We start from the raw sequence: 24,821 nt of genomic DNA on the forward strand, positions 1-24,821 counted from the left end.
GGAAAATAAATTATCTTTCTCTGCTAAACTGAAATTCCACCTTTGTGGTACATGAAGTTCTCATATACTCTGGCTTCTACTTCCGGTCCTCTGTTTCAGGCACATGTTTGCCCACTTCTGGACTTTCAGGATGCTCTTTGTGTTCATAACTTTATGGTCGTTGTAATGATGGCACAGCTGCAGAATAGTTGTGTATTACTGAACTGGGGACACATTCTGGGAAATGTTTCCCTAGATCCTTTCCTCACTCCCTTCTTATACCATATGTAATTCCAGATAACTATATTTTCCAATCATTAAAAATGAACCAGAAAATTGGATGTTTATATAAAATATGCTAATTAAATTTTTTGTTTAATTTAAGAGTACTTTTCAGCATACATAAACAAAAATATACAGGGAGAGGCCAGCTTTCTGCCCCCCTCCCACTCATTATTTTTATTAAGCTTTTATTTTTTAATCTTTAGCAAGCTGTGGTAGTGTATGCCTACTGCAATCCCAGCGCTGGGGACGTAGAGACAGAGCAGCGCAAGTTCTAGGCCAGCCTCAGCCACATAGGGGAGGAGGGGAGGAAGAGGAGGAGGAGGAGAACATGAGAAAGAAGAGAAGAAAAGAAAAAACATTTGCACTTGTTATTTTACTTAATTTTCATTTTATTATTTAACTTAATCCTTACTAGGATATCTAAAATATTGGTGTCTTAGTCAGGGTTTCTATTCCTGCACAAACATCATGACCAAGAAACAAGTTGGGGAGGAAAGGGTTAATTCGGCTTATACTTCCATGCTGCTGTTCATCACCAAAGGAAGTCAGGACTGGAACTCAAGCAGGTCAGGGAGCAGGAGCTGATGCAGAGGCCATGGAGGGATGTTCTTTACTGGCTTGCCTCCTCTGGCTTGCTCAGCCTGCTCTCTTAAAGAACCAAGACTACCAGCCCAGAGATGGTCCCACCCACAAGGGGCCTTTCCCCCTTGATCACTAATTGAGAAAATGCCTTATAGTTGGATCTCATGGAGGCATTTCCTCAACTGAAGCTCCTTTCTCTGTGATAACTCCAGCTGTGTCAAGTTGACACAAAACCAGCCAGTACAATTGGCTAGGCACAGGTAGCAGGGTTATCTTTATTGATTTTGCTTTTAAGTCAGTGGCTTAGAAATGCATCTTTTGATGAATGCATGTTAGTGTGTGTTTAATTCTTTGTGTAGTCCAGGCTAGCCTTAAACTATGATCCTCCTGCCTCAGGATCCTGAGTGCTGGGATTACAGGTAAGTGCTATTATACCCAACTCCTCAATGATTTTTTTTTTGAATAATTGTTGCTGTTAGGCTTGATAAACAGAGTTGATCACATTTAGGTACTTTTTGTTTGAGTTTGTATTAGATGTGAATGTTGATTTTTTTTTCTTTACTTAGGAAAATTGTAATGTTGAGAGATTACTGGTGTAAACCAGTCTTGACTTCCTCCAGGAAACCCAGCGTCTCCTGTCATATCACTTAAAATTTTCATATCATATTTAGCTCTAAAATATCTTCCTCAGAAGTTGGAATTATCTGTTATAGTCATTTGGTTGCTACATGGGAATTCTGTTTCTATGTAGTTTAAGTATTAACATTCTGTTAGCTTCATAAAATTATGAATTTTAAATATTTGAGATGAAATGATTTGAGAGAATTAAAAGAAAAAATACTGACCTTAGCTATTATGTGTATGTATGTATGTATGCTATCTTTTTTTTTTTTTTTTTTTTTTGAGACAGCGTCTCAGTTTAAATCCCTAGGCTGATCACTCTCTATAGACCAGGGTGGTCTTGGACTCACAGAGGCCTGCCTGCCTCTGCCTCCCAAGAACCGGGATAAAAAGCGTGTTCTGGCATAGTCTCCCAAGAGACAGCTATATCTGGGTCCTTTCAGCAAAATCTTGCTAGTGTATGCAATGGTGTCAGCGTTTGGAAGCTGATTATGGGGTGGATCCCTGGATATGGCCTAGCAAACACAGAAGTGGATGCTCACAGTCAGCTATTGGATGGATCACAGAGCCCCCAAAGGAGGAGGTAGAGAAAGTACCCAAGGAGCTAAAGGGATCTGCAACCCTATAGGTGGAACAACATTATGAACTAACCAGTACCCCGGAGCTCTTGACTCTAGCTGCATATGTATCAAAAGATGGCCTAGTCGGCCATCACTGCAAAGAGAGGCCCATTGGACACACAAACTTTATATGCCCAGTACAGGGAAACGCCAGGGCCAAAAAAAAAAAAAATGGGAATGGGTGGGTAGGGAAGTGGGGGGGAGGGTATGGGGGACTTTTGGGATAGCATTGGAAATGTAATTGAGGAAAATACGTAATAAAAAAATATTAAAATTAAAAAAAAAAAAAGCGTGTCCCACCACAGAAGGAACTTGGTGAGGTCTTTAGAAGAAAGTGCAAGTTACCTGTAAAGACAAGATCACCAACAGTCTTTCTCAAGAGCCCCGCCCCGCCCCGCCCGGCCCCGCCCGGCCCCGCCCCCATCTACCTGCACCGATCTGGGATGGATACTGTGGGTGGGGCTTTGCCGTTTTGTCTTTCTTCTCCATTCCTTCTCCCCCCTTCTCTTTTCCCTCCCCAAACTCTTCTTCTTCCTCAATATTTTTATAGTAAAATAGAAACAGTCACAGAAGTTGGAACAAAAATGTTTACAAAGTAATGCGAATTAACATAAGAACAATATCCTTTCCCTAGAGAACCATCCAGTGGCTCACCCAGTCCCAGTTCCATCTGTGTGACACCTTTCCTGACTCCACTTACTTGCTGGTATTTCTTCATAGGGTTGTCACCAGGTCATTGACTGGATCATTTACTCTTGCCCACTTAAAATGTTTTACATGCGTTTAAAATCTTTACACTAGTTTTCCCTCCACCTTTCCCCCCTTTTCTTCCTTTTTTTCTTTCTCTCCTTCTTCTTACAGCTTGTCTTTTGAGACACTAATGATGTTTATAGTTCCCCCAAATCTAGATGTTACTGATTACTTCATCATCTGCAGGTCAACAAACTTCTTCCTGAAAGTTGGAAGCCATGTACATCAATTTACAATCACTTACCAAAATTCTAGAGTCTCGTAAGCTCCCTCTGTCTTTCTTTTCTGATACTATCTGTATTAAAGCCCAATGCCAGGCAGACTGGGTGGTCTTTACAGATAATCTCAGCAACACTGGAGGTGGAGGCAGGAGGATTAGGAAGTCAAGGCTATCTCAGCTACATAAAGTCTAAGGTGAGTTTGGGCTACACAAGACTCTGTTAATAACAAACAGACAGACAGACAAACAAACAAACATAAAGCCCAATGCTTCTAATCCACTAATCTGCTGGAGAGTGTGATGGGGTGAAATCCTGCTTCTATCATCTTGCTTCCTGGCTGCTCAGAGTTCTTATATAAAAAGATGGGCAGGGGTGTGGCCCCGGGCAGATCACTCGATGGCAATACTCAGCCTCACTTAGACCTAAGGTAGGGAAGACAGGATAGACTGTCAGTTCTTTTGCTTCAGTCTACCACCTTTAATGATAATGGATTAATTATCTGTAATTATCTTCTGTAATTATCTGAAGGTGATAACTGTTTTTTTTTTTTTTTCTTCTTCTTCTTCTTCCCAGTCTTTTAAAAGCTGTGGCCAAAATACCTATAGTATACATTTGACCATTTAATAATTTACACGGCCATTTAAACATGAGCACTACCTACCTCTAGAATGACTCCATCACTTCACACAGAATGTCAGTGCCTGTAATTTCAGCATTCAGGAAGCTGAGGCAGGAGGATCGTGAGTTCAAAGCCAACCTAGGCTATATAGTAAGACACTGTCCTTTTTAAAAAGAAGCAGGGGCCGGCAGGGAGAACTCCTGCTTAAGTATCTCATGTATGGTCACTCTGATCTTTCCTTGGTCTTTAGCCTTCTGCCTCTGTGTGTTTACCTACTCTGTCACCTACTCTGGACACTTTCTATGAGAGGAATTATTCCATAGGTGGCCTTTGGTGTATGTCTTGCTTTTGTTGTTGGGATGGTATAGTGCTGAGGGAGGCCTTAGATGCCAGATAAGTACTCTATATATTTTATTGTTTTTTAAAGATTTATTAATTTATTACATGTAAGTACACTGTAGCTGTCTTCAGACACACCAGAAGAGGGTGTCAGATCTCGTTACAGATGGTTGTAAGCCACCATGTGGTTGCTGGGATTTGAACTCAGGACCTTCAGAAGAGCAGTCGGGTGCTCTTACCCACTGAGCCTTCTCACCAGCCCCCACTCTATATATTTTAAATAATTAATTAGATTAATTACCTCCACCTACCAAGGGTAGGGATTTTAGTCCTGAGCCACCTCACCCCACTTAATCAGTTATTTTTACAAAATGATTATGAGTTAATGAGTTTAACCATTTGATGAGCAATACAATTATCTTTGAGGCTCAGTCTTAGTCATATGAGCCTCTTTAGTCGGCTTTTCTATTCTTGAACGTCACATTATTTTCCTGGGTAAGTGATATTATGGGATAGCCTTAGTGCATTGTGCGTATTTCTTGTTGCAGACCCAGAACCTTCCCTCACTCTAAGCTGCTCTGATTTCTTTCATGACCTGCTTCCAGACCACGTTTTGGAAGCTAGATTAGTTCACTGCTGTTGAACGGCTGGTTTCTAGACATTTTCAGTAAACAAACCCAGCAAGTTAGTTTAGTTATCTTTGTCTAAAAAATATTTTTTTTTCAAGATAGGATTTCATTTTGTAGCCTTGGGTGTCCTAGAGCTTGCTAGACCAGGCTGGCTTCAAACTCACAGATAATCTGCCTGCCCCCGCCCCCGCCCCCGCCTCTGCCTCCTGAGTGCTGGGATCAAAGGCATGTACCACCACTGCCCCGCTGCTAAATTTTTATAGTGCTATTTCTACTCAAGTCCACAGGTTGGTTTTTGTTGTCATTGTTGTTGTTGTTTTGTTTGTTTGTTTTTGTTTTGTTTTTACTTAGCCTCTTTTATTTTATAGCTGTCTCTAGATATTTCTACACTGACAGTTCCGGTTCTCAAGGCTAGAGGGGACAGTGGAACTAGAACACTACATAACCATTCATTTGCTTTATCCCAGGTATAACATATATAATAGTTTGGTAAAACAGTAATGTTTGGTGAGAAAAGACTTTCTAAAAACTGTCTTATGTCCCCTTGTTCAAGTTAGTGGGGGAAAACATTCTATCAAACAAGCTTAGCCCAATGACTGCTAGTCTTTATTGCCTATGATCAAGTTAGAGCTTTCACATGAAACCCAGAATTTTAGAAAGCTTATTGTGCCCCCACCAGCTTGGCAGCTTCTAAAACTTTAAGGTTTTTTCTGGTAAAAAAAAAAAAAAATCATGGTGGCATTTATTCTTGTGATTTATTTTTTTTTTTTTAAGATTTATTTATTTATTATATGTAAGTACACTGTAGCTGTCTTCAGACACTCCAGAAGAGGGCGTCAGATCTTGTTACGGATGGTTGTGAGCGACCATGTGGTTGCTGGGATTTGAACTCTGGACCTTTGGAAGAGCAGTCGGGTGCTCTTACCCACTGAGCCATCTCACCAGCCCCGTGATTTTTTATTATTATTATGTATGATTATGTAATGAAATAAGTATGATTCAGAACTAAAGTTCTTCAAGTGATCAACACAGTCATGTAAAGGCATGCGTAGGTCAGAGATGAACCAAGCCATACTCACGGGGGAACATAAGATATTTACTGACTGGCGTTCATGTTCCATGTTGTAGCTAACGTTCAAACAGCTCTCACTGTTGAAGTTTAGTTAGTACTATCTAAGAATGTTCTCCATTATTAGAAAAAAAATCTTTTTCCTTTGGAACAACTCAGAGAAGGTCAGTGTAGCCACCACACAAAAATGTCGTGCAAGCTTGGAAAGTATCTCATAGCTGCAAGGCTTTGTGTACACGGGGGTAGAGGGTGTGCAGAAAACCTCCTTCTCATCCAGTGAGTTCTGCTATGATGCTAACGCTACTTTAACTAGTCTATTCGGTTTTTTTTTTTTTAAGTTCTAAAAATGTTTTCCTTGGGGGCTGGTAAGATGGCTCAGCGGGTAAGAGCACTGACTGCTTTTCTGAAGGTTCTGAGTTCAAATCCCAGCAACCACATGGTGGCTCACAACCACCCTCAATGAGATCTGACTCCCTCTTCTGGTGTGTCTGAAATCAGCGACAGCATACTTATGTATAATAATAAATAAATCTTAAAATAAAGATGTTTTCCTTGCCAATTATAATTGCACACCTGTGCAAAGCCAGATCTTTCTGCTCATTTAACTAATATAGCATGCAAGACATGAATTGCAGGGATCCATATGGCGATCAGCTCTTCTAAGTCTGGCATTGAAGGGGCCACATAAATACTAGTCAATGGTACTCTTCCCATCAACTAGCCCTTTCGATTTTGGATGTTGTAGATATTGCTCATAAGATATATAGTTAACATGCAATGGGCACATTATTCTTTTAAAATTAATGAATATTTTGCATAGTGATCTGTTTACATTTTGGGTTGGGTAAAACACCATAGGTCTGATGTGACTGTGTAAAGAACTTGAGGTTGAGCTGGGGTCGTAGCTCTTTCTGTAGTGTGCTTGGCTAGCACACCAATGCCTTGGGTTCAGTCCTTAGCATTGCATAAACTGAGTGGGTAATGCGAGCTCCAAGTGTCCATCCTCACGGCAGGCGGAGGTAGAGTGACTAGGAGTTCAAGGTCATCTTCAGCTACATAGTGAGTTCAAAGCCAGTTGGGGTTGCAAAGCCCTGTCTCAAACAGAACAATATAAATCAAAAACAAAAACAAACGACAAAAACTTTTCTGGAGACTCACCTTGCTATGTAAATAGTTTTTAAAGATTTGCTTATTTTATTTCATGTGTATGAGTGTTCTGCCTGCGCGTGCGTATGTGTACTACGTGCGTGCCTCGTGTCCACAGAGGTCACCAGTCGGGTTGGGATCCCTGGAAGCGTAGTTACACGTGGCCGTGAACCTTGTAGGTGCTGAGACTCGCCCCATCCTCTGTAAAGGCAGAAAGTGCTCTATCCTGTCTCTCCCTCATTGGTTTTTAACATTGTAAATAAAGGCAAGCTGAGAATAAATGTTTTTGGTCCCTTGGACTAGGAAATTATCTGCAGATTATTGCCTTTCATTGTGTGAAAGCTCTGTGTGGCTGTTGATCTCAGCTGTTTCCTAGTGTTCATTTTTAAACATGGAGTTGTTTTGCTGAGCCTCTGGCTGGAAGTCGGGACCCGGCAGCCTCTCAGTCTCTCTTCTTTATGTTGTCCTCAACTAAATTTGAAAGAGAGTCACTTCTTCTGTTGTTTCTTTGCAAAATCAGATTTCGAGGTTTTATTTATATTTCCATGTATTTTTCTTTTAACTTAACAACTTCCACATCTAACTTACTAATTACTTATTATTTTTGTTTGGTCTCTCTCTGCTATTTTCTACTTTCTTAAAAATTGAACTCAGGTCTTTTGGGTACTCAGGCTGTGAATTTTCCTCAGAATATACCTTAAGCTCTGACCCACTGGTTTTTAACCACTCCTCTCTATACTTTTTACCAGGTAATAACAATGTTTCTCATACTCTATGAGGAACAACTTTTCTAATGGATTGGAGGCTAGGTAATACCAATTTCTAGATTTTCTAGCTGTGTTATCTTAAAAACAAAAATTATCTTAAAAACATAAAATGCAAAATGGTTTTTGGTCAACTTGGCAGCCATTTAGAAATCTAAAAACTGAACCACTAGCTTGCTTCTTGGATCTGATATATTCCAGATGGACCAAAGATTTAAACATAAAACCCGAAGTCATAAGATGCTAGACAAAAACATAGGGGAGTTTTATATAATATCAGTGTGGGGAAAGGGCTTTGTAAGTTTAATACTGATCCCAGAGTCCATAAAAGGAAGGACTGATGAATTTTAATGTATAAAAAGAAAACATTTTTGTCTGCTAGGGAACACAAAGCTGAGAGATAAACAACAAGTTGAGAAAAGTAACACCTTTCCAGAGGGTCTATCTTACTCGTGGGAGATGGATGGCCCAACAGTTTCCATAGGTCCTGAGTTCAAATCCCAGCAACCACATGGTGGCTCACAACCATCTGTAATTAGATCTGACGCCCTCTTCAGTGTGCGTCTGAAGACAGCTACAGTGTACTTAGATATAATAATAAGTCAATCTTCAGGCCAGAGCGAGTGGGGTCATCAGGAGCTAGAGGGGCCATCCAGAGTGAGCAAACTTCATTCCCAGCAACCACATGATGGCTCACAACCATCAGTACAGCCATAGTGTACCCATATACATAAAATAAATGAATAAATCTTAAAAAAAGAAAAAGGATCAAATACTAGAAATACAGGCAGTGCAGATTCAAGATAGCTTATGGGGAAGAAAATGTGCTTTGTAAACATGAGAGGTTGCAGTTATCTTTACAATAAAGAAAGAATTCGAATTGATTGACACAGATCCACAAGTCTGGAACACACTGTCCAGGTGAGGACACTAGGAAGCACACGGTTGGTGGCAGGTACTTCTGGGAAGAGCCGAGTAAATGTGACAGTAACTTCATTTGTAGAAATTAGTATTATAGACTTGGCCTTATACACTGTTACAGGTAAAAGGTCGCTGTAGTATTTTGTACAACAGCAAAGTATAAGAAACAACCCAGATCCTGGAGCGATGGCTCAGCACTCGGTGTGCACGCTGCTCCAGCACCCACACAGGTAAATGACAATGACCTGTAACTCCAGCTCTAAGGGCCCTCTCTGTCTTAGGGTTCCTGCTGCTGCGAGGAGACACCATGACCAAAGTGACTTGGGAGGAAAGGGTTCATTTGGCTTGCACTTCCCCATCACCATTCATCAATGAAGGAAGTCAGGACAGGAACTCAAGCAGGGCAGGAACTTGGAGGCAGGAACTGATGCAGAGACCCATGAGGGGTGCTGCTTACTGGCTGGTTCATTCTGTTTTCTCATAGAACCCAAGACCACCAGTCCAGGGATGGTACCACCCACAGTGAGCTGAGGTCTCTTCCACCAATCACTAATTAAGATGCCCTACAACTGGATCTTCTGGAGGCGTTTTCTCAACTGAGGTGCTCTCCTCTCAGATGAATTTAGCTTGTGTCACGTTGACATAAAACTGTCTAGCACAAGATCCAATACCCTCTCCTAGTCTCTGAAGGCACCAGATATGCCTGCCAGTGGTGCTCAGATATGCCATCAGGTAAAACTTCCATGTACATAAAATATAATGTTATTTTTTTGTCTTTATTTTATTTTTTAAAGAATGGGTGGGGCATTGCCAGTTAAATGGATGCTTATCATGGAATAGCTCCATAATAAAGATGGTGGCTGCTCCCTGGCAGAGACCTAGAGAAGATGGAGGAACAAGGGAAGCTGGGTGGGAAAGTTTACTCTTCACCGTGTAGCCTTTGTACTCTTGTGATATTCTCATTAGGGTTTCATTGCTATGAAGAGACGCCATGACCAAGGCAACTCCTTAAATATTTAATTGGGGCTGGCTTACAGGCTCGGAGGTTTCATCCACCATTATGTAGGGAGCATGGCAGCCTATAGTCAGGCATGGTGCTGGAGCAGGAGCTGAGGGTTCTACATCTTGATCCAAAGGCAGCCAGAAGGAGACTGTCTCTTCCCCACCGGGTAGAGCTTGAGCTCTAGCAGCCCTCAAAGCCTGCCTACAGCAACCCACTTCCTCCAACAAGGCCACACCTCCTAATAATAGCATGTCCATGGGCCAAACATCTTCAAACCCCCACAACCATGCACCATGTAGTTTATTTAAATGACCTTTACAGGAAATTCGATATACTCTGTGGGGAGGTTTGTTTGTGGTCTAGACAATGTTTCCCTAACTAGAAGAAAACTGTTGGTCTGGGCATGATAGTGTATTCCTTTAAGCCCTGGAGTTGGGGTGCAGAAGCAGGAAAATCTCTGTGAGTTTGAGACCAAGTATACACAGTAAGTTCCAGGCCATCCAGAGGTACACAATAGAGAACGCAGAGAAAGAGCAAAGAGACCCCAAGTGTAAATGCAAGGTTGCTCTGTGCAAATCGAGTGTTAGAACAGGGATGCTCAGGCTCCTGGGAATGTTGGAAACTTCCCAATGCCAGCCATGGTCTACCCTCAGGAGGACTCTGTAGCTTAGCTTGACTAAAGGCAAACCTGGGGTTTGTGCTGTCTCTGACTGATGGAGGCTAGTCAGCCACAGCTAGAACCCGGAAGCCCAGAGAGTCGAGTTTGACCTTTTGGACATACTGGTCTGGTCCTGATGAGGGGATGCTACTAAACTGTCTTTTAGCTTTCCTATAATTTAGTAACAGCAGCCAGGTGGTGGTAGCATGCCTAATCCCAGCACTTGGGAGGCAGAGGCAGGTAGATCTCTGTGAGTTCAAGGCCAACACGGCCTACAGAGTTCCAGGACAGCCCGGGGTCTACATAGTGAGACCCTGTCTCCAAAAGCCCCCTCAAAACAAAACAAACAAAAGCAAGTCAAAACAAAAACGAGTAACTGCTGTTTAGTAATCTTGCAGTTTGGCTAAGACCATGGCTTTGGAGAGGAATAGATTGGCATTCAGATGTCAAATGTTCTATCAGTTGAATGACTTTTAGGTCAATGCCGATTCTCTACATATAGATAAGACCTGGATGATAATCCTTACTTGGGCACAGTTGTGAATTCAAAAGAACACCCACCCCAAGGCATACGTGGCACGGGGGCCCTGTGCAGCACGGGGGGCCTATGCAGGTGGATTTATTGATTAGGGATTCTTACTCTTATTGACCCATGTATTTAATTTACTTATTAACTTTGAGACAGAGGCTTTCAAGTGCCAGGACTACAGGCAGTGCCACTAGGACCAATTTACAGATTAAAACAAAACAATGACCACAACAGAGAACAGCTGTGCTATTTAAACATCTGAGGAAGCCGAGGGGTGGGACACGAGTTCAGTGGAGGTAAAGATTTAACTTCTCATGGTTAGCAATCCAACCATTCTGCCACACAGGTCTTTGAGAAGCGCTCTCTCTCTCTCTCTCTCTCTCTCTCTCTCTCTCTCTCTCTCTCTCCCTTCCTCCCTCCCCCCTCTCCCTTCCTTTCCTTCCTTCCTTCCTTCCTTCCTTCCTTCCTTCCTTCCTTCCTTCCTTCTTTCTTCTTTTCTTTCTTCTTTCTTTCTTATGGTGAAGGAGAAAGTTTATTGTAGATAAAAGGGAGAATGTAGCCGGAAGCAGAAACATCTAAGCGAGTCCATAGTGGGCGTGACCCTCGTGACCCTGAGCCATGGGGGAAGGGGGCAGCGGAGGCACAGAGAATCTGGTGTAGCAGCCAAGACGGCAAAAGGTAAAAGAAAGCTATTTTGAGGCCTTTACTGCATAAAATACAAGGAAAAAAAGTTTAAAAGGGTTTTCCAAAACTTTCTTTCTTTCTTTCTGTCTCTTTCTTTCTCTCTTTTTTTCCTGTGTCAGGTCTTGTGCCTGCTGGGGAAATGGTCCTCCACCGAGCTACACCCTAGCCTTGTTTTTTATTTTATTTGTGATAAGTTCTCACTACACAGTCAACACTACTACCCTGAAACTTCCTATGTGGCCCAGCTGGCTTCTAAGGCACTGTCTTGTCTTGGCTGCCCAATTGCAGGGTATACAGAGGTGGTATGCTGTTTTACCTATCTGTGTGTGAATTCCTAAATGTTATTTACATCGGCGGCTGCTGTAACGGATTTGCGTAATTCATGCAGTAATAATGATACGGGGAGTGCGGGTGTCTGGGGCCACAGCAAACACACCAGACCGATGAGGGTTTTGCTACAAATGTCATCCTCTTTCAGTCGGTGTGTGTTTCAGTAACTGCAGGGATGATTGTTTTTGATGCTGACATCAAATGGCAAGAGCCAAAGCTCTTCCTGGATGCGAGAAGCAGCCAAATGGTGTCTGGAATCCTCAACACTCCCCGCCCCCAATTCTGTGCACCGGAGCAGGACAAGAGAGAGAAGGCGAAGCCCTTTAATGGGCTACAAAACCTCCAGACACATCTCTCTCCTTTACTTTCTCAGCATTTCTAAGTTTCCAGTGATACAAAAGCCAGCATCCCTGGCCCAGTCTCCATCTCGGCTGGGGGCGCACAGTTTTTCCGCACTAATCTGGGCAGGCTGCCACTTGGGGGCCTGGATAATTCCCTTGTAATGCAAAGAAAACCCAATTCACTCACCTTTCCTGGGATCCTGGGGAGCTGCTTCAGCCCGGTTACAATCAAGAAACGCCACAGTTAAAAGACTCGTAAGGAGCCAGGAGATAACTCCTAAGTAGGGGCTTCAGATGGACACCAAAGAGAAATGGCTCATTTTCTCTCTGGTTGAGCGAGTTTTTGCTGCTGACCTGTACATTTTACGCTATTTCAGAGTTACAGGCTGGGAAATTAATAGGAGCTGAGCAGGGGATTTTTTTCTTTTTAAACCCTACATGCGATGCCTTATTTAAAATAATTCAGATTGGAAGTGAATTTCTAGATAATGGTGCTGTGGCTGCTATCAAATTTACGGATGGTGAATTCAGCGCTCTTGCTTTTTTACTGGCGATGTTGCAAGTGTGATGTGGGTGTTTTGCTTTTCTTTTTTTTTTCTTTTTTTCTTCCTGTTCATGGTGAAATTTTCTTAACATCTACCACTACCATCTGAAAAGGTCAACTCAGGAACTTGGAGAAGGTCATGAACACCCCCCCCCCCCTTTCGAAGGGAGAGGCTAATTAGCATTTCTCAGACCACAGGGCCTGAACCGACCTGCAGGTGGGGACACATTACACAGGACAGACCTTGCTCACTTTCAGACAAGGGAAGTCCTTGTCACCTCATCCCTAAAGACCAATCAGTTTAAAGGGTGCACCGTTCCGCCAATCGTATTGTGCCTAGTTGCTGATGCTCTGTTCTTCCCCTGGAAACCATATAAAAACTCGCCGACCAGTACTAGTGGCCACCGCTTCTCCTTTGGGTCTGGGATGACCCCAGTGCACTGGAACAATAAATTCCTCTTGCTTTTTGCATCGATTCTGGCTCCACGTGGTTCACTCAGGGGGTCCCTGGTAAGCTAAGGCTCCCCGGAGTCTTGCCTTTGGTGCATTGGCCGGGAAGTGACTCCTTGTGGGAACACAATGGAGTGGTGAATCGGAGGTCTCGAGCTTTTACTGTGGTTCCTGTTTGTCTTTCTGTTCGTTAAAATCTGAGTCTGTTAAGTATGTTTGAACTTTCGCTTGCAAGCGCCCGGATGCTTGGAGAGCCTACAGTGTCTGTGCAGTCAACTGCAACGGGGCATGCCTTACGTGATCGTGGGACGTGAAGCTGAAGGACGCTTCAGTTCTCCTTGGAGGGAGCCAGGAAGGCTCTGCTCCTTCTGGAACCGGCAAGACAATATCGGCAGGAGCCGAGTCTTGCTATAACCTGGTTTATCTGGCTCCTGTCGTATGGGCCGGAGCACCTGGTGTCTGTAACTGGGCCCATGAAAGGGGTAAACTGTGTGTTGATTGTCTTTCTCTGTGTTCTTGGACCTGGATGCCTGCCTGTGTCAGGGTCGAGCTATCTGTGTGGTTGATTGTTTTTCTCTGTGTTTGTTGGTATCTATTCTATGTTCTTGGACTTAACTGACGGACATTTTTTGGACATTGGACAGACTAAAAAACAAGTTAGTTACCCTCTGCTCCTCCGAATGGCCCACTTTTTGAAGTAGGGTAGCCACCTGTAGGGATCTTCGAATTACAGGTGATGGAAGCAGGAGAGGAGAGAGTCTTTAGGCAAAGATCCCTGGGGCGCCCAGACCAATTGCCCTATATAGTTACCTGGAAAATTCTAATGGAGGACACCCCCTCATGGATAAAAGCCTTTCTTTCCCAAGACCCACCTCACAGGTTCTGGCTGTCAGGAAGAAGGGAGCACGGGAGGAGAGATCCGGACATGAGAAGAAGTCAATCCTCCAAGACCCTTCACCAGCAGACCTGTTGCTCCAAAACCCTCCTCCATATCTCCCTACCCTTGCTTTCATGGCCCCCGCCAGCGCCAGTACTGGTTCCGGGACCCTCAGCTCATAGGAGACCAGGGCTATTGCACCGCCTTTTACAGGAGGGAGAAGCTGGAGGAGACTCCCAACTTCCCGGCCCTAGATGGGGACACAAAGTCTGAGAACCACCTCCCCTGATATCACGGTGGCTCTCCCATTAAGGGCCGGTTAATCTCTTTGAGACTGTTTTATTTGTAATGCAGGGAGCCAGAAGCCAGAAAGAATACCCACTTGGACAAGGTGGTGGTGGTGGGGGGCACCATCCATTGACCATGCTATCGCGGACAGTGGGGGTTTCCCTGACTAGACCTGACTGGGACTTTAATATGATAAAAGGTACGGGGCACCTAAAGGTCCCCCACCAGACTCCACTGGCAGGTCTCGAGGGCTGCATGACCACCCACAAATTTGACCAAGCTACGTGAGGTTAAGCAGAGACCAGATGAGTTGCCCGCAGCCGTTTTAGAGTGCCAATAAACACCCTATGACCCTACCAGCAAAGAGCATAAAACTACTGTGACCATGGCTTTTATAGACCAGGCCTGCAAGAAACACCCATTGGGAAATGGGACTGGACTAAGAGATGGCTTCATTTAAAATATATTGAAGAAGAAAGGACTCAGATTGCTAGCTACCCTACCAACGATTACCCAGAGAAGGTAGGACCATAGCGCACACAAGAAGGGAGAACTATATTTCCCAGAAAGCAAGCAAAAGATTTATTAGGCCAAATGCACCAATGGACTCATTTAGGGGATAAAAAGCTTGTCCAAGATTGTCTAAGCAGTTAAGAGACCTAAAGTATATATAATGGACCTCAGGTTCTGGGCCAAGAGATAGAACAGTGTAAGGTACACCAGCAAGTAAATGCTTATGCAGCCAAGAGTAAACAGGGCAAAAGGCCTAGGGGAGAGCAGCCTGGGGTTTACTGGGAGGTCGGTTTTACAGAAGTTAAGCCAGGAAAATATGGTTACAAATACCTTCTAGTGTTTGTAGTTTTCCCTGGATGGGTTGAGACATTCCCCACCAAGCAGGAAACAGCTACCATGGTAGCTAAGAAGATTTTAGAAGAAAAATGTCCAGAGGTTCGGAGTGCCCAAGGTAATTGGATTGGACAATGGTCCTGCTTTCGTCTCTTAAGGTAAGTCAGGGATTGGCAGAGATATTGGGGACTAATTGGAAGCCCCATTGTGTGTATTGTCCCCAGAGTTCAGGGCAGGTAGTGAGAATGAACAGAACCCCTACAAGACACCTTGACTAAGTTGACCTTGGAGACTGGCTCGGACTGGTTGGTGCCCCTCCCCTTGTCCCTGAACACCCCCTACCATTTTAACCTGACCCCTTTTGAGATCCTGCATGGGACACCCACTCCCTTGGCTCTTGATCCCCCCCAGAGTGACTTTTCAGGCTGACAAGGATCTTATGGCTTGATTGCAAGCTTCCCAGATCAGCCACCTGGAATTGTGGCCTAAACTTAGTTCCCTGTATGATGCAGGTACCCCAGAGTTTCCACACAAGTTCCAAGTTGGAGATTGGATATATGTTAGGAGACATTGTGCTGAACACTCAGAAACAAAGAACCATTCCTGTGTTGCTGACCACCCTGACCTCCGTTAAACTGGATAGAGTAACTGCCTGGGTTCACATCAGATCAGCCATCTAGATGGCAGCCAGACACCCAAGCTATGCCCTTCTGCAAGGCCAGAGAAACTACAAGACTATGGTGTATCTTTCAGTGTTGAGCCTCAGCAGCCCTCACAACCCTGCCAGGGTAGCTTGGCAGGTGCTCTCAGCCACTGGTGATGTGGCTTGGTCCACTACCTGCATTGTATCTGGTGGCTGGAGCCTGTCTTTTATTTCTATGATTTAGCAGTGGGCCTTGACTTCTGGGGTGTCGCTGCCCTGGAGACACAGGGGGAGGGATTGCCTGAATGTGGGGGACGAGGGACTTGTAAATCTAAACTGTGTTCCAGAAGTGGGCTTAGAGGGTGGGGCTTAGGGTGCAGACACACAAAATTGAAGTGTCCCATGAGAAACCCCCATATATGTGTATCCCTGAGATGGGAGAAGTCAGTGGCAGTCTCATCAGTGTTAGGGGGCCAACCATTTCTTCTATGCTACCTGGGGGTGTGAAGCATCGTGAAGCACATACTGGAGACCATTCTGGGGGATAGTTAAAGATTCAATGGCCAAGGTGAGAGAAGGGGTAGCTAGGCAGAAGAGAGGACAGAGACAGGGCTGGTTAGCCAGGCAGAAGAGAGAACAGAGATAGAGTCTTGGTTTAACAGCTCCCCCTGGGTTACTACCTTGATTTCTGCATTGTTAGGACCCCTGATCATTTTGTTCCTGCTTCTGACCTTCGGCCCTTACACTGTAAACCGCTTAGCTGCTTTTAGTAAAGTTCGCATAGGTGATGATACAGTTGATGGTCCTGAGACAAAGGTATCAAGAGCTAAGTGCAGAGGACCAGGGATATGAGCTGCATAACTATCCACAAGAGCTTCAAGGATGAAGCATGCACAAAGAAAAGGGGGGGGGGTGATGAAAAGGTCAGCTCAGGAACTTTGGGACAGTCATGAAACACTCTTCCCCGACCCCCAGAAGGGAGATGCTAATTAGCATTTCTGACCTGTGGTAACTGACCTGCTCACCTTCAGACAAGGGAAGTCCTTCTCACCTCATTCCCTAAAGAGCAATCAGTTTAAAGGGTGCACTGTTCAGCCAATCATATTGTGCTGAATGGGTGCTGGGGGGGGGGGTGTTGCTGCCTCTCCTTCGTGTCTGGAACGACCCCAGTGCACTGGAACAATAAATTCCTCTTGCTTTTTGCATCGATTCCAGCTCTGCCTGGTTCACTCAGGGGGTAAGCTAAGACTCCCTAGTGTCTTACACATCCACCCCCTAGCCCTCTAAATGAGTCCAGGTAAAGATGTTATTTAGCAAATTAATTTACCATCTTAGTATTTTATGATAAAGGTTTGATAAAATATTAGATAAAACATACACACAAACACATATACATTTACACACATACGTATACACATATATTTGTGATGCTTGTGATGTGCCATGCTTTTATATAAATTTGTTATCTTGATAAAGCCAGATAAATAAATGCTCATATTTGTGCCTAATAATTCAACTCTTTGCTTTTTACAAGGCCAGAGCAAGGCTGAAAGGAAATTCATCTCAAAGCTATTAAGAAAAGCCAGATAGAAAGGGAACATAAAAAGAAATGAGCTACGGCCAAAGGACCAGACCCTCCCTCAGCCAGCCTTCCATCATCCCAGCTCCCCAGATGGAACAAAGATTTAGAGTTTCAGACAGAACCCAGAACAGAAAGGAGGGAAGTGGGGCTGCCAGTGTGAGAACCAGGTCTGCTAATTTATTCTATGTTCTTAGACACAGGAAGACAAAGAAACCACCTGGCCATGACCTAGCTGAATCAGAATAACTCCCAGACTGTCCCTGTGGCCTCCACCGGATGCACCTGAAAATCAGTTTTTGTGTCCTCGAGTCTGTCTCCCGTGTAAGAGACAAAGCAGAGTAATGAAACCACTGTGTAACTCCTCAGTGTCGGCAGGGCAGGCTGGACCTTTGCTCTACCCAGACAGAAATTACTAGTAGGTAAGAGAAAGTCCTTTACCTCTGGCAATCCTGAACCTCTGGATGCTCAAAACTTAGAGAGGCTGGACTGGCGGAGCCAGTGGTTTGCAGCCAAAGCCACGGCGGTGGTCGCGGCGGTGGTGGCAGCGGCAGCAGCAGCAGGAGGAGGCAATGCCTGCTAGCACTCTGTTCCTGAATAGGCCTGGATATTGAGATCCTGAGTTTCTTTGGTAACTAAAGGTACAGCTCTCAGCCTGGGATGTCCGGATCCTTGGCCCTTGAGATAGGTTATTGCTGTAGGCTTTGACCTTAAAGTACCTAGATCCTCAGTCCTCACGGAGCGGGTCTCAGCACGTGGGTAGAATGACCCTTCCGCAGGAGTCACATGTCAGATATTTACACTGTGATTTATAACAGTAGTATACTTTTACGGTTGGGGTCAGCACACATGGAGAACTGTATTTAAGAGCTGTTGCTTTAGGAAGGTTGAGAACCACTCTTCTAGGAGCTGGGTCCATAGTTTCTCATCCGCGGCCCTTCAAAGCCTTCGCCATCACTGTCTCTCCTCTCTCTCTTGTGCTCCAGAACTCTCCAACTGCTCTCTTGGGGCTGCCCCTCCGTTAACTCTGCTTCCACTCTCGCTGACTCTTATCCCGGCATGGCTACTTCTGCCATCTTTTCCTTGTGTTAGCAGCTCAATTAACAATAAAGATCAAAAGCCGGCGAGAGAGAGAGAGAGAGAGAGAGAGAGAGAGAGAGAGAGAGAGAGAGAGAGAGAGAGACCATTCTAGAGAAACATTTTAATGAGCCTGGGTTGCAATATTGGGTGTGCTCAGGAGGGCGTTTCTTGGCTGATGCTAAACAGCCTTGTTACACAGCCAGGAGGGAGTTGTGGCAGAACTGTTTGCAGCTGATGTCACAGCCCTCATCACAAGGGGATGATATTCTGCTGCATCCCCTGAAGTTCGGAATCCCTCTGGCGGAAGTGAGAATAGCTGCGGGGCAAGTGGACTTGCACTTACCAAGGTTTATTTAATTTAGAGTGCTATTGCCAAGGTCAGTACAGGCTGCCTAGAGTGGCCATGACTAGAGCGTGACTTTGGACATAGCTGTAGTGGTTGTCTGCTCTACTTTAGTATCCTCAGAGTAAAGGAGCCAAAACAACCAGGCTACTGCTGCTGCTGCTGGCTAGTTGCAGCACAGGGTCTTCTTGGCTATGGTTCCTGCCTGGTAACTTTTTTAAAGATTTATTTATTATTATAAATAAGTACACTGTTGCTATCTTCAGACACATCAGAAGAGGGTGTCAGATCTCGTTACAGGTGGTTGTGAGCTACCATGTGGTTGCTGGGATTTGAACTCAGGACCTTCTGAAGAGCAGTCAGTGCTCGTACCCGCTGAGCCATCTCTCCAGCCCCTATTCTTGGTCATTTTTAACACTATCATCTGATTTTATTTTTTTATTGTTTTAAAACGATTCATTGTATTTAAACTTTTTTTTCTAATTTATGTGTGTGTAAGTGTGTGGGTGTCTGTGTACGTATTTGCCACCTCTGTGCAGGTGCCCAAGGTGACCAGAAGAGGGCACTGGATTGCTCAGAGCTGGAGTTACAGTCAGTTGTGAGCTGCACAACAGGAGTGCTGTGAACGAAACTTCAGTCCTCTGCAACAGCAGCAGTACTTCCCAGCCACGGAGCTGTCCCTCCAGCCCTGCTCTGCAAGCGTGTTTTCACGGTTCACCCATGCTGTGTGTCATTCCTGGTCTGGCGGCTGAGTAGTATCCCATTGCATGGATACATACCACGTTATTTATTTATCAGTTATCAGTTATCAGTTGATGACATGTGGATTGTTTCTATTTCCTGATGGCTAACGAACAACGACTCTGTGAAGATCACCATGTATGAGTTCTTGTGTTGATAGTATGTCTTCATTTCTCCTAAACATATGTCAAGTCATGAAAGTGCTAGGTCACAAGTATGTGCATCCTTACCTGTGATGTGTGCTGGTCCCACTTCCTCTACAACCATGCCAACACTTGCTCTTAGCTGTCTCTCTCTCAGTCATCCTAGTGGACAGAAAGTGATATCTCATTGTGATGTTGCCACTAAATTTTAAATAAATTCTTTCTTCTTTAATTTAATTTCTCCTTATTCAGTCCATACTGGGCCAAAAAAAAAAAAAATCTCAGAAATGTAACTGAGGTTGATTTAAAACTTTTTTCTTCTAGTGTTCTTTGTGAATTTTACATCATGCACCCCAATTCCACTCATCTCCCCATCCCCTCATATCCCCCCCTTACAACCTCCCCCACAACAGAGAAAAAAAAACTCACTGTGGAGGCTGTAGTGTTGTCACAGTGCGTCCGTCCCATAGTGTACCCTTTTGTCCATACTTCATTGCTTGCAAATGTTCATTGCAATGAGTCCTTGGTCTGGTATGAGGCCTCTGGTGTCTGCTACTCTATCATTACTGGAACATTGAGGGTAATTTTAAAAACTGTTTATTTATTTACTTACTTATTTTAAAAGCATGATCTTACTGTGTATCCCTGGCTTCCCTAGAATTTTCTATGTAGAGCAAGCTGGAACTCACAGAGATATGCCTGCCTCTGTCTCCTGGATACTGGGATTAAAGGTGTATGCTAGCACGCCCCATTTATTTTTAATTATTTGTGGTATGTATGTATGTGTGTATAAATATGTGCATATGAGCACCGATGCCAGTGACGGTCAGGAGAGGGTATCTCTGGGAGCAAGAGTTATAGGAGTTATAGGAGCTTGTGAGCTGCCTAACGAGGATGCTGGGAACTGAACTTGGGTCCTCTACAAGCGCAGCCGGTGCTCTAGACCTCCAAGCCATTTTTCCAGCCCCTGACACCGAGCTTGTATTGAGTTGTGGACATGAGAAGGTTTACTGCTCTCCTGGTGTGACTTCATTAGGGGTCTATGAGGCAGTTGTTTCTGTCTCTATGTCCCCATTGCCCCTCCTGCTCTTGTGAGACTATGGATTGATTCATGAAAATATTTCCCACTTTCCTTGTGGTTCAGTAATCGTCTCCCCCATTCTTTCCTTAAACAGTCTCAGTCGTGGTGACAGTCATGGTGGCAGGTGCTGGGGACATGGCTTTTGGAGGCTTAGGTTCTAATTCTGTGTCTAGTGATTGCCAGCCCAGAGCCCAGAGCCCACTAATGAAACTCTGAGCTTTGGCTTTCCTATTTACAAAGAGAGATAATAACAGATCTCTCCGATAATTGTTATGAGGATTAAGCTACATCCTGCGTGTCAAACAATAGAACAACAGTGTGGAAATTGCTTAATAAATATTAGTTTCCTCTGCACCCTTGCATTCCTCCCAATCCTGTAAATGTGCTGTTTCCCCAGGAGATGGAAGGAGGCTGCTGTAGATACAATTTAAATAACAGTCTCAAATAAATGCTATGCCAGAGAGAGAAGAGACTAGAAGCCAAGGGAGAGAAAGAGATAGACTGTGTCCAAACCTAGTTTAGAAAGCAGAGGGCTGATGACTTAAGGGAGGTCAGAGATGTCGCTGCTGCTGGGAGGGAAGGCACAGGATGGGAGGGATGCTTGGGCTGTGCTGTTTACATGTTCTGTTCCCCCAAAGCACTCTTTTTTTGGATTATGATCGCATAGGCACAGAATCTTTTTGAAGCAAAGTTGATGTTAATTTCAGACGACCTATTTCTAGGGGCATTCTGGGATCTGACTGGACGAAGCCTTGCGTATACCACAGGCTGAAGGAGGAGGAGGAGGAAGGCCAGGAATGCTGGTGTGGTAAGGGAAGAGCCCTGTCTAGCAGCTGTCTTTATCCACAGCGCATTCAGAGAAAGCTTCTAGCCATCCTGGAGGGCTTAAAATACAGTATCTAATGGAGTGAAACATTTTGCAACATGATTGTCAGCCTTGGAGCTGACCTTTGAGTTCTAAACTAAGGGACTTGAAAGTGACTGTTGAGTGACGCTTACCTGTAGGACAGCGGTTCTCAACCTCTGGGTTGTGACCCCTTCCACAGGGGCTGCTTAAGATCATTGCAAAATATTATGATTTAGAACTGTAGCAAAGTTACAGTTATGAAGTAGCAACAAAAATAATTTCCTGACTGGGGTTCAGTACAGCATGGTTGAGAACCACTATGGTAAGAAGATACAAGTTCTACTTAGTATTAAAACCTTCCCTGACTTTCCCTTGGTCACTTAAATTCCTTTAGCAGAGGAATTAAATTATATCCTGCCCCATATCCCTCAACGAAAAACTCAGGTGACATAATTGGAAGGGTTCACAGACTATTACCTTTATTAATGCTGATGGCTTTTTAAATAAAAAAGGAACCATTTCAGAATCTGATACTGATTTAAGAGTCAAGCAGCATGCTGGAGAGGCTGAAAATATAGTCGCTAACTTTTATTGTCCCCAGCCCTGGCCCTAGGGCTGGGCATGGTGATGCAAGCATTTAATCCCAGCACTTGGGAGGCAGAAGTAGGCAGATCACTGTGAGTTTAAGGGCAGCCTGGTCTACATAGCCAATTGCTACATAGTGAGATGCTATTTTAAAAGAAACCACCCTCTTTGGCTTTACTTAGTCAGCCAACAAGCATACGGTGCACATCTATTATAAGCCGGTGTCGGGGTCTGGAATGCCAAGGCACGACTCTTACTGTGTTGATCTTTCATGCTGGTGATGTTCCTTTTCTAGACTGGTTCCTTCTACTCAGGAGCCTCAATTCTCACATAGACCATCCCAAATGTGGCCAACTTGAAAACTTATAAGTAGAAGGGACTACTGTAGAACTCAATTTGGGGGCAGTTATACATCAACACTTCATAATGTGTTTGGGCAGTTGTCTAGAAATGTTATCATGATTTTTTTTTTTTTTTTTTGAGATAGTGTTTTTACATAGCCCAGGCTGGCCCTAAACTCATCATGACAGACAGAAGAAAAATCCAGGCTAATCACATGAAGTGAAGCACTGTGTGACATGGAGAAAACAACTTGGGATGTTTATGCCATGTGCAGAGAGCATGGGGGAGGAGGGAAAGAGATAATGGGCTGAGTAGAACTTTAGAAGAAGGGAGAGCAAGCCAGCCATCAGGTTTTCTGGTGGGAGCGGAGACAAGGGAAACAAGTGGAGACAACAGGAATACAAGAGGTTGAAGTTTTCTTTTCCAGAATCTTCAAGGGCCGGCAAACTGAAATCATGGGAGAAATGCCAGCTACCACTAATATCCAGGACCCGGAGCCATGGGCTGAAAGGGTGGGTTCAGGACCTTTTGGAAAATGTCACCAGACCCCTCCCCTCCAGAAGGGGAAGGCTAATTAACATTCCACAGGACAGACTGACCATCAGCCACCTGCCAGTGGGAGAGGCCTAGAGCAGGTAAACACATTCCACAGGACAGACCGACTAACGGACCATCTACATCCACAGACAAGGGAAGTCCCTGCCACCTCATTCTCTAAAGACCAATCAGTTTAAAAAGTCACACTGTTCTGCCAATCACGTTGTGTCTAGTGGCTGCTGCTCTGAAAACTGTATAAAGACTGACCAAACAGGCTGCAGGGGTGGGGGTGGGGTGTGGATAGGGGTGGGGGTATCACCGTCTCTTCTTTGGATGTAGGGAGACCCCAATGTGTTGGAACAATAAATTCCTCTTGCTTTTTGTGTGTGTGTGTGTGAAAAATCTATTTAATAAAAGAAAAATGTAAAAATATATATTCAATATATAGACATTCGACTTGCAGTAGATACACGATGCTTAGAAAAACAGTCTCTGGACCCAGGAAAATGGATATGAGAGGGTATATCCCTGATATTCAGAGGCCTGATGCTCTCATGCGGGTCACACTGCCTTTTCATCCCACCAGTAGCTGACATACAGTGTTGATCTAATTCTGTCTTAGGATAGATTGAGCAGCAAAAATCCAGGAGTAAGTGGTCAGTTGCATTTTAGGATACAGGAAAACATAAAGAAAACAGAACAGACTGAAGGTGGTAAACTCATACATTAGAAGTACCCCCAGAGCTCATGTCTCTAGCTGCATATGTAGCAGAAGATGGCCTAGTTGGCCATCACTGGGAAGAGAGGCCCCTTGGTATTGTAAACATTATATGCCCCAGTACAGGAGAATGTGCCAGGGCCAAGAATTGGGAGTGGGTGGTTAGGGGAGCAGGGCGGGGGAAGTGTATAGGGAACTTTCAGGATAGCATTTGAAATATGAAATATATATGAAGAAAATATCTAATAAAAATGTGCAAATAAATAAATAAATAAATAAATAAATAAATAAATAAATAAATCCTGGGATATGATTTTCTGAAAGTTACCTGGTAAAAGTGCATGTTGTGTTTTGCTGGAGCAGACACTTCAGAGACCATGTGATATTTGCAAAGAGTATAAGTATTATCCAATAGACAGTGGACAATGCTTTTGCATTGGTTAGTTTTGCTATTCTTTGCTGGTCTTTGTTGGGCTGATGACACTCTTGCGTTGATTCACCTTGCTTTCTTCTCTGATCATTACCTTGCTGTGACTTTGTAGAGAGAAATGCACCAAAGAAATTCTGGTGGGATTCCAGCTGCTTCTTGCTGTTGCTGTGGACTTCTGCTGATTTGCAGAATCTTGTGGTTTCTTCTGGATTAAGCTGCTACTGCTGATTCATGTTTGGTGTTTGCTGAGTGAACACAGCTGCTAATGCCGATTCCTCTGTGATATTTTGCTGAAGGACTGCACTGCTGACAACGAAGACTTAAAGAACTATTTCTAAACAAGTCCACAATGCACTTCCTAAAATCTTTCTTCTCCCCTTCCTTTGATGGTTTGTGGGCTAGAAGGGAGGTTGAAGTATTACAGAACTATTTGAAAAATTTTAAGCCTAAAATTCATTGTTTTCTTGATATTTATTCTAGTTTTCTGAGTTCTTCATATAGTCTACAAAAATTATATAGGATGCATAGGTGTAAGGAGATTACTTTTTTCCTGCTTTTTATGCCATGCTTTCTTCACTCAAAGGTGGTGTCCTTTGCTTTACAGAAACTGAAAGATGGAGAGTTAGTGTGCATCAAGGGTGTGGTCCATAGTACAGC

At 44.0% G+C, this 24,821-nt stretch overlaps 1 long non-coding RNA gene across 1 annotated transcript; it reads left to right on the forward strand.

The window, feature by feature from the left end:
* The first annotated feature begins 14,606 nt into the window (after positions 1 to 14,606).
* On the forward strand, positions 14,607 to 23,199 carry Gm31499. The gene is made up of 3 exons (XR_385900.2): positions 14,607 to 17,739; positions 21,428 to 21,513; positions 22,907 to 23,199. It is a non-coding gene; the product is annotated as a predicted gene, 31499 (long non-coding RNA).
* Positions 23,200 to 24,821: the final 1,622 nt, after the last annotated feature.

This window comes from Mus musculus, chromosome 17, assembly GCF_000001635.26.
Source record: "Mus musculus strain C57BL/6J chromosome 17, GRCm38.p6 C57BL/6J".
NCBI lineage: Eukaryota > Metazoa > Chordata > Mammalia > Rodentia > Muridae > Mus > Mus musculus.